Consider the following 14,084-nt stretch of genomic DNA (forward strand, 5'->3'; position numbering starts at 1 on the left):
AGGCAGATATAGGTCTACAAAGTAGAAAATAACTGATAAAGGATGATACAGTGAGGGAGCCAAAGGCACCACGACACCTGAAAGATTTGAGAAATTTGGACCACTCAAATTTATACCATATGGTATTGGTCACACCCAGTCTGCTCTTGGGGATTTAACTTTTGAAAAATGAGTTTCTTTCCTTTTCGGTTTTTGTCCTTTGTCACTTTGGTGTCTCTGACAAGCTCTACATGGACAGATATTTTTGTGCCCAAACCGCAGTAATTCTTCTTTCTGTTTGGAACTACGTCAACGTATGTGATTATCTGAAAAGGGTTTTAATCATGCCAGGATGAGGTGCTTCATTTTATCATATATTTTTTTTGAGAACAACAATTACTTGAAGTCTGGTTCCAGAGTCATGATGGTTTGAGCCACCACACTGTTCTCTAAATACTCAAATTTGGTATGCAGCTTTATGACAGGAAGTTGGCCTTCAGAGCAGGAATGTATGTAAACAAAGAAATGTGGCTCACAGGAAGGTTTAGTTAAATCAAACCCCCAAAGCCTGCTCCCACTCTGAGCTTCTTTCTGTATCTTGATTATTTGCAGATGCTTCGCATGAAGCTAGAGATGAAACCCAATAGTTAACCTCCCTAAAATTCCCCAAGCAGCTCACAGTGAGCTCTGAGTGTCAACCAGCTAAACCAAACAATGAGCAGGAAGTAAGAAATTCAATGCCATCCTGCTTCAAGATGCACAAAATCCTTTTTTTTTTTTCTCCTCCAGGAATCAAACTTCAACACTGAACTTTTAAAAGAGAGAATTAAAAAAAGAAAAATCATGTAATACAAATGCTTGGAATCATCACTCCAAACACTAAGGGTTAAAAGTTCTAGCTGTTTGGTCCTTTGACATTATTATAATCACATGCCTGCTGCGCTTCCAATCCTATTGTCTTGCCAAAAGTGCATAGCTCTGCCTTTCTTGGCTGTAAAAATGCTCAGATGCCAAGGGCTACAAATTGTCTTATATAAAGTCATGGAAACTTGATAAAGAAGAGGAAAAAAAGAAGACAACTTTTGTCAGTCTCAGGAGGTCTGTGTGCACGAGCAAAGGCGAAAAATGCCCTAATTCCTGCAACGCTGCCTCTTCCAAAGATGTCACCCCGTTCTTCTGGCAACGAGGGGGCTGTTTCCTTTTCCCCAAGTTAAGCAGTTGGAGGAAGTTGCAGGAAGGTAAAACTGGCATTGCATTCTTGGAAACCTGCCGGCTGTCACGCTTTGTGCTAATGCAACAGTGGAGCACTGTGGGAGAGCATGCTGAGAACGGCCTCGCAGGGAGGCCGAGGTTAAGGACCACCACAGTCCTGTCCCAGCAGCTCTTGTTCCCAAGCAGTGTGGGACATGGATCCTTCAGGATCTCACAGGCCCTAGGATTAACCCTCGAATCTGTGCAAGTGGCTGTGTGGGCTGCAACTGCTGCAGAGAGGGAGGCCAGCTGCTTAAGAGCTGAGATGCCTCCCCCCTGGGCTCTGAGGGAAGAGCCCAGATAATCTCTCCAGGAGCTGCCCAGGCCTGAAGGTGGGTTCCAGAACCCAGTTACCATCGCTCCATCTCTCCTGTCTGCAATGAGCCTCAAAGTGCTGGGACTGTGGGCTGCGGGTAGTGACTGGAGAGGGAGGGAGGGGGGTGGAGGGGTTGCAGCTGTCAGGCCCCCTCCCCTCTGCCATCCATCAGTACCTGAGAAGCTGGCATCAAGAAAGAGGGGGAAGGGAGCAGGAGAGCCACAGGAACCCACCCCACCTGGCCACCATTAGAACTTGGTGCATCCTTGACTGGGGGGGATGGGAAGGGATTGTTTTTTGAACATGAGATAGTTTTCAAACAAAGAAGGATGTTTTATCTAGATCAAGAGGAGACTGAATAACCAAAAATGGATGAAAAATAATGAGATCAGGACAAGAAATTATTGGCAAATGTGGCTTGTCGCTAGCAAGGTTACAAGGTTCAATACTGCAGAGATGTGGGCGGTTTCAGAAAAAAAAATAAAACCATTTCATGTTTTTATTACAACTTGGTTATTGAGGTTGCTCAATAAACTCATTACATATGACAGCTCAGATGTGGAATGAATGCATTAGACTCTTAAATTATTATGGAATCTTATTTTTGTGTTTCCCGTTTATCGATATTGAAAATAATGAGCCCTTTATTCACAGGTAGGTACTATCTTTCATTTTCTTTTAAAGATTTTATTTTATTTTTTTATTTACTTAACAGAGAGAGAGAGAGAGAGGATACACCACAGGCAGAGGGAGGAGAAGCAGGCTCCTAGCTGAGCAAGGAGTGCGACGCTAGCCTAGATGCCAGGGCCCCAGGATCATGACCTGAGCTGAAGGCAGACGCTTAACCGACTGAGCCACCCGGGCGCCCTTGGTACTATATATTTCCTGAATCTTTTGGGAAAAAATATGGATATTATCTTTGAAAAATAAACTTGTTGCCTTTCCTTCTGTTAACACTTTCAAAACTCCCCAGACCTCTGGGCTTGTTGACGCTTATGACCTTACACTCCACTGACAGTGCCACCCACAAGCGTATTTCTATTTTAACATTCATTGCCTAGTGTCTTTGTGTATGGACACACACAGAAGCACACATATGAACACATACGGTCTCTTTTTCTCTAGTTTTAATTCTAATTCCAGTTCTATGTCAAAGTGACATGATCCTTAGAGTGAAATGGGCGGTAGAAGCATATATGGCATCATGTCACCTGACCACAGGAAACAGGGCTTGGCCTGGCTTCAGGTGTCCTTTTGCTATCAGGAAAAAAACCAACCACAAGAGGCCTGGCAGTTATTACTTCCTCCCAGAGAAGAGGTCTTTATCTGGGCATCATTCTACAAAATTATGTATTTTTGCTGCCCTTACGATCACTTTTTAAACACAAAGCATGGAAGAGTGTATATCTACCAGTCAAATCTGGGGACAGAGCCTGGGGTTGCGGAAGAAATGATCACAGACTGAGGAGTCAATGTCTCCAGGAGTCCTCTGGAGATCATCAAACAGCAGTGACTAGAGACATAGTTATGCTAACAAAGATTTGACTCAAATTTTTTATTTGATTTGAAGATAAAAATGGTAAAATAGCACTGGTTATTTTAATATTTTTCCTAAGAGAAAGTAATATTTCACTTCCACTATGCTTTTTTTTTTTTACCATTCCCATATTATCTAAAATATACAGCTTCATTTTTCTACGTCATGCATACGAACTATCTAATGTCACTAATGCCAAGATGTTTATCTTTTTGATGACATGTAAATGTTCTTTTTTTCTCTTAATTTGATTTGTTGAAGATAAATTTTTGTTAGTATCAAGTCCTAATAATATAGACTTTTATTATAAGTATTTTCATCCCCACAGGCAAAACTATGCAGGACAGTGCACTTGCTAGGCTTGGAGAATAGTGTGATGATACATGAGGTTTGGGAGGGAAAAGAAAAAGGCAAATTATTTTAAACAAATATTTATTTTCAGATGAAAAAGATCTAATAAAGCTGAACAGTTCCACAGAGTTAACCTAGAGCTCCGCTTCCGAAACATCCTATATTGTTGAACCCGAGGCCTAGGGATAAACTATTTTCCTAGAGTCACCCAGTTGTACACGAATCAAATTCTCCTCCTAGGTCCAGTGCTCCGATTTTCTCTTTTTTTCCTCCTGACTTAACCACCAAATCATTCTTTGGACTGCATGTTCCTGATTTGGGATATTTCATGAAAAGTGGGAGACACTCTGAGAAGAAAATATAGCAGCCTGGTGCTATAGACATAGATAAGGAGAAACTGGAAATAATTACAACTCAGTGACCTCAGTAGCAGAGGCTTCATACCAGGGGCATCCTGGGATAAACTAGAGAAGCAGGTTTATATATATATATATTTTTTAATTCAATGAGCCAACATATAGTACATCCTTAGTCTCAGATGTAGTGTTCAACAATTTATCAGTTGTGTTTAACACCCAATGCACATCACATCACGTGCCCTCCTTACTGCCTATCACCTAATTACCCCATGCTCTCACCTACCTCCCCTCCAGCAACCCTCAGTTTGTTTCCTGTAGTTAAGAGTCTATCATGGTTTTTCTCCCTCTCTGATGACTTTCTGTTGAGTTTTCCCTCCCTTCCCCTAAATAGTCTGCACTATTTCCTATACTCCACATATGAGTGAAACCATACGATCATTTTCTTTCTCTGATTGACTTATTTCACTCAGCATAACACCCTCCAGTTCCATCCAAGTTGATGCAAATGGTAAGTATTCATTCTTTCTGATGGCTGAGTAATATTCCATTATATTTATATATTACATCTTTATCTCGATGGACACCTCAGCTCTTTCCACAGTTTGGCTATTGTGGACATTGCTGCTGTGAACCTTGGCGTGCAGGTGCCCCTTCAGATCACTATATTTGTATCTTTGGGGCAAATACCTAGCAGGCAAAACCTCAATGAGATACCACCTTACACCAGTCAGAATGGCTACAATGAACAAGTCAGGAAACCACAAATGCTGGAGAGGATGCAGAGAGAGGGGAACCCTCTTGCACTGTTGGTGGGGATGCAAGCTGGGGCAGCCACTCTGGAAAACAGTATGGAGGTTCCTAAGATGTTAAAAATAGAGCTACCCTAAGACCCAGCAGGTTTAGATTCTATGTGTCATTTCCTAAACACGACTTCGTAAGCTAAGTGGAGTCATTGTGAATTGGTGAAAAACAGTTCTTTGGAATGAGAAATTCAGCAGCAGGCTTTCTAAATCTTGAGATTGAAGCATCATTCAATAGTAAGGACTGGAAATGGTAATTGAGTCATTGAGTACATAAATTTAATATGCTCTCTGAGGGAGTGAACTTAAAGAGTCATCACTAAATACAGAGTCATGGAGAAATAGACCTATAGGCTGACAGGACAGAAAGAAGAAATCAAAAGATAGAGTAGGACAAAATTATTTTTAAAAAGTAAACTCAGTTTTGTGCCATTTCAGAATAGCAGACGAAGAGACAACTTCATGGAGGAAGACATCTATTAAGTAGAAAAAAAATGAAGAATTAAACTGGACCTTCGGATTTTATGAGAAAAATCTTTGTGAGCTTCCAGACCCTATTTTCATAAAATACACTCTCAGTTATTTCAAAGGGGGAAAATGAGTTTAATTATTCATTTATTTATTCAACAAATATTTATTGAGCAGCTACTATGCGCTACGCATATTCTGTTGATGTTTTTCACGTTACTTAATGACTAATCCTTTGGAAGAGCCTTTCATCCTTGGCTTTTTTCAGCATGTAAGTATAAAGACTAGCAAGTGGAAACAGTGCCCTCCATAATGCCGAGATCTCAGATCATGCAGTGCCGGAAACACTCAGACAGAGTGCTCTTTGGAGATTTCCATGTCTGGGACTGTATTTTGGCTCCAGTTGGAAAAAAAAAAATAACGATCATTATGATCTTTCTGTTAATTGACAGGAAGAACAATAATTGTGGCTTGTACAAAGGTTTTTATTTCTATTTGTACATTTATGGAAAGAATTTCAGATTAAAGGCCTTTGCTGTATGTCTCCTGTAATTTCTTAGTTTGTTTGGTAAAGTATGACAGGCTAGTAGGACAAGTAGCAAGATTATGCCTTTAATTCATGGAGCAAATACTTCTATGCAATGGATGCATCTTAGCCTTCAGGTCAGTGTTCTCAAGAGACAGTGAAATTCTCTTATAAAGTAAGAGGAGGTATAGCTTGAGATCGCAGCAAAAGAATAATTTAAATATAACTAGGCAATGGAGCCAAAGCAAGAAACAAGAGTCAAAGTTATTTTTTAGAGGCTCTTATTTTCTAAAAAGGAGAGTTATATAAAAAGAATAAGTAAATTGTTTGGGGTGTTCCAAAGTACTGTGAAGAAAAATAAAGAAAGATAAGGAGAAATAACCACAGAGTGTATTTTGTGACATGAGGCTAGGTGATGGCTTATTATATATATAGGCAAACAGTGATATTCAAGCCTAGACTTGAATGAAGTAAGAAAATGAGCAATGAAGGATGCCTGGGGGGGCTCAGAAGTTGAGCATCTGCCTTTGGCTCAGGGTGTGATCTTGGGGTCCGGGACCGAGTCCCACATCAGGGTCCCTGCATGGAGCCTGCTTCTCCCTCTGCCTATGTCTCTGCCTCCCTCTGTGTCTCTCATGAATAAATAAATAAAATCTCAAAAAAAAAGTCATTATAAAAAAAGAGAAAATGAGCAATGATAAGTTCTGAAGGAAAGAAGTCCCACAGAAAAGGAACACAAGAGCCATGTCTTGCCTCAAGGGTAACCAGGGAGCATGCTTGAGAAACAAGAGACAGGGTAGAGAGGGAGTGATGGAAATATTGCTGGAGCAGTACTAAAGTCACCAAATCTTTAAAGTTTGGTCTTTAATTGGGATTTTATTCTAAGGGTGATGGGAAACCAGTAGAGGATTTTACATAAAAAAGTGATTCTATCTGATTGCATTTTAAAAATATCAGAAACAGCTCCTTTGTATAAAGGAAATGGAATCAATTGAATCAAAATAGGAGTGAAAAGAGAGGAATCAGTCCAGAAGCTGCTAAGAGAGATATGGGAGAGAGGAAAATGGACTAAGGTGGTGGCTGCAAAGGGCATAAGTGGCCCAAGTCAAGCTGTGCAATATAATCAGTCATAAATTGAGAGTGGAGGCTTTAAAAAAAAAATTAGACACCTTTTATTACACATAGGAGAGTAGTTCTCCTAGATTCAGTGAGGTGGTGATTGGACCAAAAGAGAAAAAAGCTATGATCATGTGAACATGAATTAAAAGAAGGAAAAAGAATTGTAAAAGAGTAACAAGAACTTCCTCCCTTTAATACAAACCAGACAAAAATAATAGGACTTCTGATGTAAAAAGAACAGTAAAATCCAGTAGTAGCAAAATTTTCAGATTTTACCAACCATAAAAAGTACCAGAAATATGATATCCTCTTTTTATTTCATCAAATAAGCATATTTCATTTTTTTAAAGATTTTATTTACTTAAATTGAGAGAGAGAGAAAGAGAGTGAGCATGAGCAGGGGAGAGGGACAGAAGGAGAAGGAAAAGCCAACCCCCTACAGAGCAGGGACCCTGAGGTCGTAACCTGAGCCAAAGGCAGACCCTTAACCCACTGAGCCATTCAGGTGCCTCCAAATAAGCATATTTTTTAAAAACTGCATTTTTAAAAGCATATCATCTTTCCTAAAGGTTATTAATTTGATTATCCTATTTGCCTTTGTTACAAATTTGATCCATTATAATCATTTTTCTTGTTAGTCAATGAAAAATAATGTTCATTTTTTTTTTTCATTGACAGAATTTTATTGACACATGAAAGCTTCATCGTCTGGCTCCAAATACTATGCTAAGGACTAACAACAAACTTCAAGATAACTTTGTTTAACATTAATTTTAAAGTCACCCTAGTACTTGCAGAGTTCTCTCGTTGGTTTGCTTTCGCACCATTTTTATTCCAAATAGGGCTGCCAGACAAAATACAGGACATCTACTTAAATTTCAATTTCAGACAACACATCACTTTTTAGTACAAATGTATTCCAAGGATTTTATAGGCCTTACTTACACTCGAAAACAGTATTTGTAATTTACCTGACATTTAAATTTAACTTAATGTTATATATTTTTATTTGGCCAATCCGTCAACCCTGACCCAAGTCCCTTGGAGAAGTTCCTACGTACATTTTCATTTGTAGTTTACACTGAATTACCTACTGTTAAAATGCATCTACCCTGTAATCAAGGATATCTAGGTATATTACAATTTTCAGGCTCCTAAAAAGAGAGCATTTTCCTAGCTCCTATACCAACCTATTTCCTTATGAACATTTTCTTTTTTTTTTTTAAGATTTTATTTATTTATTTGAGAGGGAGAGAGGGAGCGAAGAAGCACAGGAGCAGGGGCAGAGCGAGAAGGCGACTCCCCATGGACCAGGGAGCCCAACGCAGGACTCGATCCCAGGACCCTGAGGTCATGACTTGAGCTGAAGGCAGATGCTTAACCGACTGAGCTACCCCAGTGCTCCCTTTATGAGCATTTTCTCGTTAGTTATAAAAATAATGCAGTTTAGGTACTGAAGTGGAAACATCCTAACTTCTAATCACTGCCAGGGAAAGGTGCAGCTTACGATCCGTACGCGTATCTGCAGGGATACATCTGAAGCCTGTTAAGTCAAGTGCTTGAAGAAAAATCATCCTTAATTATTTTTTAAGGGAATTGATTACTTTCAATAGTTTGAGCAAGCTTGTAAATTGATAATACATTCTCTTTCTTGTGGGATCCTGTGCGCACATCATACAGCTCCTGCAAGGCCTGAAGTGCCTAGATACGGGTTTTTAAACAATTGAGATGAAGTGACTTTTCTTCGCCTGTGAACTCGGGATTGTCCTGCTACTGCCCTCCGTATTGCTTAGATTATTTTGCTTCCATTAAGTGGAGATACTGGGGAGCAGTGTTTCCAGCTACTGGATAGCAAGAGAATTAGAATTCTTATAGAGAAATGTTTTTCAAAAAAAAAAAAAAATGTTTTTCATCCAAACCTGCTTCTGCATTTGTATGTTTGATGCTGTTTCCCCTTTTTAAATGGCATCTTGAATAATCTTCATTGAGGCCACTTTTATCTCCACCAAAGAACCCTTTTTCTTTCTTTTCTTTTCTTTTTTTTTTTTTTTGTAGGAAAGAAGAAAGGCTCTCCTTTAAATTACACTTTCATCAATCTGAAATAGGCTTAGGCAGTGAGTGAGTCTGGAAGTCTTTGAAAAGAGAGAGAGAGAGAGAGCAAGGGAAGAGAGAGATACCTTGTTCCCTTGCAGTTTGCAGAGGCAATTATCCCGAGTATGGAGGAGGAAGCTGAAGCAGCTGGCATGGATTTTTGACAACCACATTTAAATTGTTTATAAGAAAACTCTTTCCAGTAAACAGAGGTGCTCCAGATGCAAGGAGAGATTGTGGTGTTTGAAATTTGAGAGAGGAAAATTCTAGAAAGCTGGGTGTGCTCGGAGAGCCTGTGATAGGACACCAGGCCATTTATAAACAGAAGGAAAACCAGACAGGTCAAGGCTGGGCCTCTTGAGCAAGCCTTAAATATCTATCCACACCACGTCCAAGGCGTGGAGGTCCTAGATGAAACTCGTTAGAGAGAACTGCGGGGTGCGGGGGGTGGGGAAGGCCCAACTATAACAACTCAGAAAGAAAACACTAATATAAATTTCCAATATTCTCCTTAGAAGGGCAATAAGGAAGCAGAGGGATTTTACGCCGAATATAAGCCCTAGAATTTCAGCACCACCAACAAAAACCCATACCTCTAATCCCCCAGAATAAGTGACCTGTGGTTTGAAAAATAAAGATCATAATTTATAGCTGAATATTGCAGAGAGATGTATTATATTTATAAACTATCTTTGGCACTTGAGGAACTTTTTGCTGTTGAGATTTTTCTAAAGAAACAGAAAACTACGGAGAGAGAAGATGTGTTGCGAGGCAAGGCTGTGCAGGAGAGCGAGCACCTTATTTATATACGTATTGCAAATATGAGTTGTCCCTTCTATTCCGGACACACCGACAGATGCTGATGACAGAAAGAGTGATGCACAAGTTCCCACCGGTTTGTACGGAGGTAGTTCCTGGTCTCAGCACTTAACAGGTGTGCGTCCAGGTAAGCGGCTGTGTGACCTTGTGCAAGTCACTCACCTTCAACCTATGTCTTCCTTGAAACAAAAGAACAAACTAACAAACATTTATCTCATGTGATTTTTTTTTTTTCGATTTTCAAATGTCAGCTCTGCAGGGATATACTTGTGATCCAATAAAATTCAGCTTTTTTTTTTTTTTTTTTTGTGATGACTTTGACAAATGTTTAAAAATGGTAGAACCAGGGATCCCTGGGTGGCTCAGCAGTTTGGCAACTGCCTTCGGCCCAGTGCCTGATCCTGGAGTCCTGGGATTGAGTCCCATGTCGAGCTCCCTGCATGGAGCCTGCTTCTCCCTCTGCCTGTGTCTCTGCCTCTCTCTCTGTCTCTCTGTCTCTCATGAATAAATAAATAAAATCTTAAAAAAAAAAAAAGGTATAACCACCAACACAAGCATGATTTGAACGTTTTCTCCCTAAAAAGTTCCCTCATGCCACCTTGTAGTCATTCCCTCCTTGGAGCCTAGCCTCTGGCAAATTCAGATCTGCTTCCTGTCACTATAGTTTGTCTTATAAGATTTTATGGAAAAAAAGCAATTTTACATTACACACTTTTGTGTGTGTCTGGCTTCCTTTACTTTGTAGAATGATTTTAGAATTTACCCTTGTCTTAGGGACCAGTATTATTCCATTGTATGGACCTTCAGGTGTCATTTAGATAATTAAGTAAAAAAATGTACGTGGACCCTGGTGAGCAGTCCCTCAAAAAAAATTTATCTAATTTTTTTTTTGTGTGTGTGTGTGTGTGGTATAAAATTATTAAATGGGCCTCAGATTCTAGATATTATTTTCTGTTAAACTCTAAGGAATAAAATCATATTTCAAGAAGAAGTAATATTTTAGGCTAATGCCCAGAGGCTTCGGTTATAAATAAAATGAGAGATTGGGAAATTTAGACATTATCTGGAAAATGTGAAACTTCCTTTGATTCAATTAGTGGACACGTTCTCTAGTCTGATTTATCAAGTTCCGTTGTCTCGATTCTATTCTCACCCTGTATGTGTAGATAATGCCACACTTAGAAATATATACTCTCCAAGGGTCAGTCTTTATTGTCGCAGACATGACAATTTATTTTGTTGCAACTCTGGCGATCAGAGTGTGTTAATGACTTCATAAAACTTGACACACCATTTCTTTTTTCCTACAGAGAAGAAAATTAGGAGTTTAATTTCAATATAGAAATGGCACTCAGAAAGGTGACCACAGATAAATCTAGAAGCCATTTCCATTTCCTATTTCTTCTACACGAGAAGTATGTCTCTGGAATTAACTCGTTTTTATGTGTCATCAAAATCCAAAGCAATATTCCTGCTATGATTTGATTTCTACAATTCCCAAGTTAGAGTCTACTGGACGCCTAGAATTTAGAAACTGCATTCGGGAGGTAGTGTGAGCAATAATGCTTCTCTCATTCAAAAGAGGACGTACACGGGCTCAGAGCTTGAAATTTGAATTTGGCTTGTGCATCTAAGAACTGGTGATCAGGGTTTGCAGTTTGCAAGCTCAACTCTTAACGGAATCCAGGATTTATTATTGAGATCAGTAGACTGCCTGTAAGTGCAACCCTAGGCTTGCGACTTAGGCTTCAATACGACTTAGCTGAAAACAGCTTAATCAGAACTTGCGCAAATGCCATCACTTTCTGTAGATCAGAAAATTTCCTCCCCCACAAATTGCATTTGGGCTTCCAATATTTTGCATGTTACTTTCACTATTCCTATTTGAAAAGGTTGTAAGCTGGGGTTTTGATTTTTTTTTTTAACCCTTTGTGTGCTACTGCTTGAACGAAGACCCTTAGTCATTCCTGTGTACCAGCTGATGCATTCAGAGAGGGCCACGAGGGCACACTCCTTGGTGTGAAACAGGGACAGAGGACACCAGGAGGCTGGTATCTGCACTGAGGGATGGAGCCAGCTTTCATTTGTCTTTCAGGATGGATCCATTTCACCGATTAGAAAAGCTAGTGTGACTGAGTTTGTGATGCACTGCCTAGAACTCTGGATCGTAGGAAATAAAACCTTCCCTCTTGAACACCAGCAGGAGGAAATGACAGGAACCTTGCTCTCATGGACGCTCTCCTCGGGAACCAAAGAGGGACCTGTCGTGGCTGGTGGCATTTTTTCACGTATTTCATTCCCTCTTAAAACTTTCTTTTGGGCTCAGTATGTGGATGATGGTGGTGAGTTTTGATGTGTGAACTCTACAAGGGCATATTTACTATAAAAACAGAGGTGGGGAGGGGACACAACCATGGGGAGACCTAGATCCAGCACAAACTACACCCATGAAGTAAAGCTCTTTGGGATGGCTCCCTGTGATGAAAGGAACAAAGTTGCCTGTCTTTCTTTCTTTCTTTCTTTCTTTCTTTCTTTCTTTCTTTCTTTCTTTCTTTCCGTTTCCAAAGAAACCTTTTATGAAAACATACTGTATTTTGCCATCACTCCATTTCTTGCAATGAGATTTGGCATCTTCTTTGCTTGTCTTCCTTCTATTTCACATTAGGATACATTTCTTAAGAAGCCTGCATTTCTGTAACCAGTGGCTTTAAAATATATTTTTTATTGTGACTAAAAGTCAATCGGAGAAGGACAAACATTACATGGTCTCATTCATTTGGGGGATATAAATAATAGTGAAAGGGAATAGAAGGGAAGGGAGAAGAAATGGTAGGAAATATCAGAAAGGGAGACAGAACATGAAGACTCCTAACTCTGGGAAACGAACTAGGGGTGGTGGAAGGGGAGGAGGGTGGGGGGTGGGGGTGGATGGGTGACGGGCACTGAGGGGGACACTTGACGGGATGAGCACTGGGTATTATTCTGTATGTTGGCAAATTGAAAACCAATAAAAAATAAATTTATTATTAAAAAATATATATATATTTTACCGTGCGACCCCATACATATATATTAAATTAAATATATAAAGTTATACATAGTACTTAAATGAAAGCTAAATAACACTTTGGCAAAACTATTTACCCTTCCCACGAATAATGCACTCTGCTATTACGTAGTTACCTCTGTTTAATTTTTTCCATGCTCTTCATCATCCACTATATTAATCTCAAAACCTACTAATGGTTTGCAAACCATATATTGGAAAACACTAATATAAATGATATGTTTGAAAAAAAAATGATATGCTGTATCCTGCAATGGTTTGGTATAATCTGTATACCTGCAAAAAGTTGAGTTTAGACTTTTCAAATATATTTTCTCTGTAGTATAAATCTCTGTTAGGAGGAAATGAAAAAATATTATTATTATTTTTTTAAAGTAACAAATGCAACTTTAATTGATCTCTGGATAAAAACTACTCAGCGCAGGTCAGTAACCATGGCAACTGTACTCTGTTGGAGCCATGTCCTGCATGGTCTTCAGGACCTAGGTTAATGGGCTCTCTGCACTATTTCATGTCATCCCCAGTATCAGAAAAGCAAAGCATTAGATCAGTTTAGACGAAATGCACTGCTGGTAGCCAAATCCAGCCATTATATTCCATATTTTTTCTTTAGATCTTCTACTTTGTTGATGCAAGCTTTCATGGCATCTTCCTTGGAAGTCCCTTTCAGCTGATTCCAGGCATCCCACCTGGCCTTGCCTCTGAGATCCAACAGCCCAGGCCGTTCTGTGTTTACGTCACCTACAGTCTCTTGTTTGTAGTGGCTGCAGATGAACAACATCTCATCATCTGCTGGCTTGGTCTCGAGGTGCTTAACATCCTCAGTAGCTTTGTCATACTCAGCCTGAGCCATGCTGGCAGGGTTGCGAGGCTTCGGGACTGTCCATGGAGGTGGCCAAGAGCAGGAAGCAGTCAGGAAATGAAAAATTATTAATTTTTATTATCTTTCATTACATTGAGGAAATTTTTGCACTTAAACTGTTATTTAAATGTTTGATGTGGGAATTAGGAGTCCTGGCTTCTAGCATTTTCCCTTCTGCTAACTAATGATATGTCCTTGGCACTCATGTCACCAGAATAGCCTCAAAAATTCAAGAATTTGGGATCCCTGGGTGGCTCCGTGGTTTAGGGCCTGCCTTCAGCCCAGGGCGTGATCCTGTGGTCCTGGGATCGAGTCCCACATCGGGCTCCCTACATGGAGCCTGCTTCTCCCTCTGCCTGTGTCTCTCTGCCTCTCTGTGTGTGTTTTTCATGAATAAATGAATAATCTTTTTAAAAAATTCAAGAATTTTTTCCTCTCTGTGTATATGTATATATAACATATATCTGCATATGTATGCATCTGATCATTTGGATATTTTTTACTATGTGCTTATGATATTTTTATAATAATATAAAGAA

The 14,084-nt window shown here is 39.6% G+C and overlaps 1 pseudogene; it reads right to left on the reverse strand.

Moving 5' to 3' along the window:
• Positions 1–13,272: 13,272 nt before the first annotated feature.
• Positions 13,273–13,536, reverse strand: LOC112934912 (acyl-CoA-binding protein pseudogene; annotated as a pseudogene).
• Between the last annotated feature and the right edge of the window lie 548 nt (positions 13,537–14,084).

Source organism: Vulpes vulpes, chromosome 4 (assembly GCF_048418805.1).
Source record: "Vulpes vulpes isolate BD-2025 chromosome 4, VulVul3, whole genome shotgun sequence".
In the NCBI taxonomy this organism is placed as follows: Eukaryota; Metazoa; Chordata; class Mammalia; order Carnivora; family Canidae; genus Vulpes; species Vulpes vulpes.